We start from the raw sequence: 3,234 nt of genomic DNA on the forward strand, positions 1-3,234 counted from the left end.
TTTGCACGGATTTGAGCTATTGGGGCAAGGATGAGTTTTGAGGTTATCAGATACCTGCGTGTCCAGCAATAGGGCCGAAGTCAAAGTGCCACAGACACTGCTGTGTAGGTTATGGTATGCCTCAAATGCTAACCCTCCCCATATCCCCTCTCCTCTCTGCTTTGCCTTCTAGTGTGGCTGTGGGGTGTCTGAAGGGAAAAGATGGAATCAAAGGTCTCCCTGTTGCACCATGTAGGTGCCTAGAAGGGCATGTGGTTCGGATCCCCTTTCAGTTCAGATCAGTTATCACGTAGATAGGGCTTATCTGGGTGAGATACTGGTTTCCTGTAACTGGTGCAGAGGGAGGATTGTGTGCAATGGTAAATAGTTGCTGTAGTAGATTTTGCTGGTGATTTCTGCTGTTATGAAGGAAGTGTTTGCTGTATTAGCAAATAAGGGGGCACAGTCCCTTACTTAAGGATATTGCAATATATTGTCCCAAGCCTGCAAGCCTTATGTTTGTGACTGACCTAATGGAGCTTCGTGAGGGAGTTGGTGGGTGTGACAGTGTGTGTGAGTGAGGTTTGCACAACCAGGGCCTTATTCTCCTTCTATCTGTTCACCTACGTGAGGTGAAATGCTGCAGCTGTTGTGGGGAAGATCATGTGTGCAACTGTTCAGGAAGGATTTGCAGGAGGAAGAGAAGAGGAGGCATGGAACAAGGCAAAAAGCTAAGAATAGGAGGATACCAGGAAGGGGCAGGAATGGATCATTTAAAGTCTTCATCCCTTTTTAAGCCAATGTGCTTGAAATATTCTAGTCTGTAATCTTTGTAGTGAAAGAGCACTAGGAGTCTCCCAGGGAGATCAGGATTTGTTGGTGCTAGAGACCAGCCATAATCCAGAGGGATAAGGGAAGAGGATTGTGGGGACACAATTGCAGAGACATGGAATTACTTGCTTGAATGTCAGAGCCCAAATGAAACCCAGGTATCCCAACTCGCGGTAAACAGTCTTAGTGGTTAGACCTCGCTATTTCTTGTGGTCTAAGCCTTGTCCTAAGAGTAGCTGAAATACTTTCATAACCGGTGCAGTATTATCAGAATGGAAATGTTTTGCTGACGTAGCCTTGACATTTTTTTTTTTTTTTCTTCAACGGTGGGGAAAAATCAAAGCGAGTTTTCATCTAAAAATGGAGTTTTTGTTTTGGTTTGGGAAGAACTAAAAAATGCACCATTTCTTATCTTTGGATTCTGCTCTCTCTCTCTCTCATGCATTGTCCTTCGCTCCCTTCTTCGCCCATTTCAAAAAGGATTGAGAGCATAAAAAACAAAAATTGAGACTCAGCGATTTTGTTTTTTAAAACTTGAAACAAAAAGCTGCCTGTCGGATTTCTGCCCCAGAGTCGCGCTGGTCAGGAAACATCAAATGAAAAAGTTTCCTTTGGAACATGATGCTGGGGAAGAGGCCTGATGTCTTACTCTGCTCTGATCTTCATGTGCTTTCTCCCTTTCGTCTCTCGAATACAAAGACTTCCTTTTAAAAGTGTTGAGCTAAGACCCCAATACACTTTGCTCTCTCTTCCCCTCTGCTCCTTTCATCCCCCGCTGGTCCCTGTGTGATTTGTGCTTGTGTGAGCGCTAACGCGGTGATTTTATTTTACAAAAGCAAAAAAAGGGATCGCTTCGTTTCACAGGGGGCTTCTCATCTTGCTATGATAAACCTGAAAATAAGTCTTCCTTCGTTTTATTATGCAGCCATTATACCAAATTAAATGTATCCAACAAAGAAGGGGAACTGGAAATGGCATGTATTTCAGCTGAGGCGAGCTACTAATTACAGCCCGCAGAAGCTTGTGTTTTGTGAGATCTGAACAAGTGCTTTCAGCAGGTTAGGAGCCACAAGGTAAGTGCCTAACAAAAACCTCTCACTGCCGTGTCTTCTGTCTGTGCAAGCCGAGTCCCTTTGATAATCTGGCCGCTATGCCTAGTGGTGGTCTGTAGGACCGCGTTGCTAGTGGGTGCAACTGGGTGAAACCTGGGGGAACAAAACATCCTGCAATAAATAGCATGTGTTCAAGAAACTTGAAACTGTATGTGGCACAGGTGGCTTTATCTCCTTCCAGAGGATGGCAAGCTGTTCTGCGTAGGTGGGTGGGAACGTGCTGGAGAGGTGGAGAGCCATTATTTCTGTTTGAGATGGGGAGATTGCCTCCCAGTCTGAAGTTCCGTCTTCCGCGTGCCGTGCCTGACCTGGCGTGAACGAAAACGCCCCGTTGAGGCCGGCTTGAGAAGCAGCCGCCGTCCAACAGAGGACCGCGTCGAGTTACGGTGTTACTCCCTAGAGCCGCTGATCCGCAGGGGTCTCTAAGCCCAGGCAGAGACGCGGGCAACAAATCCGTCAGCGCCGGACCCTAGAAGATCAATTGCAAAGGAGCCGTGTGTTGCGGCGATGTGCGGGTGGGCCGTTTTTAATGAGCTGCTGCATGAACGAGGGCTCCCCGGCTCCTGGCTGTCTTTTCCAAATGTTAAAGAGTTTGGGGGCTCCTTAAAACCCATGCTTTCAGGGAGGTTGGCGTCCGCCGTGAAGCAGAAGGTCGTCATCGGGTCCTGAGCGAGCCTGATTATTCTGCACAGACGCTCGGCGTCCCCGGCGAGGACGCCGCGCCGCTCCCCGCACACAAAACATTGCGCCGTTTCGGCGGCAGGGCCTGGAAAGTGGCTTTTCAGTGGCTGAAAGGCGGAGCGCCGCATCGGTGGCTGCCTTCGCACCGCACCGCGGCATCGAGCTTAGCCAGGCCCCTCTTTGAGGGGGAGCGCCCTTCTCTCCAACGGCGGCCCCGAGGTCAAAATAATCCACGAACGTGACGTGTGAAAATGAACGATTGTGATTTCTGCACAAATTTACGAACTGCGCGTGAAGAACAACCGGGGAGCCTACGAGAGGCCTGTCTTGGTCCTATTAGACCAAAAACGTCCAATTTCTTTTTTTTCTTATCTAAGAGCTCAAAAGCTGCTTTTTCATCCAGCTGGGCAGCAGGCAGCTGCTGGGCCGGCCCGCCCGCCTGCCAGCACACACGGCCTCCCCGCGGGGACTACACTTCCCAGGGTGCCTCGCGGAGGTGGAGAGGGGGAGGGCGGGAGCGGCCCGCTGATTGGCCCCTGGCGGCTGCCTCCCTGCGGTGCGAGCGCTGATTGGCCCGCGCGCGGGAGGGGCGGGGGCGGAAGCGTGGCGCTACGGCGGCCGGGAGGCTCAG

This window comes from Alligator sinensis, unplaced genomic scaffold (assembly GCF_000455745.1).
Source record: "Alligator sinensis unplaced genomic scaffold, ASM45574v1 scaffold1322_1, whole genome shotgun sequence".
Lineage (NCBI taxonomy): Eukaryota > Metazoa > Chordata > Crocodylia > Alligatoridae > Alligator > Alligator sinensis.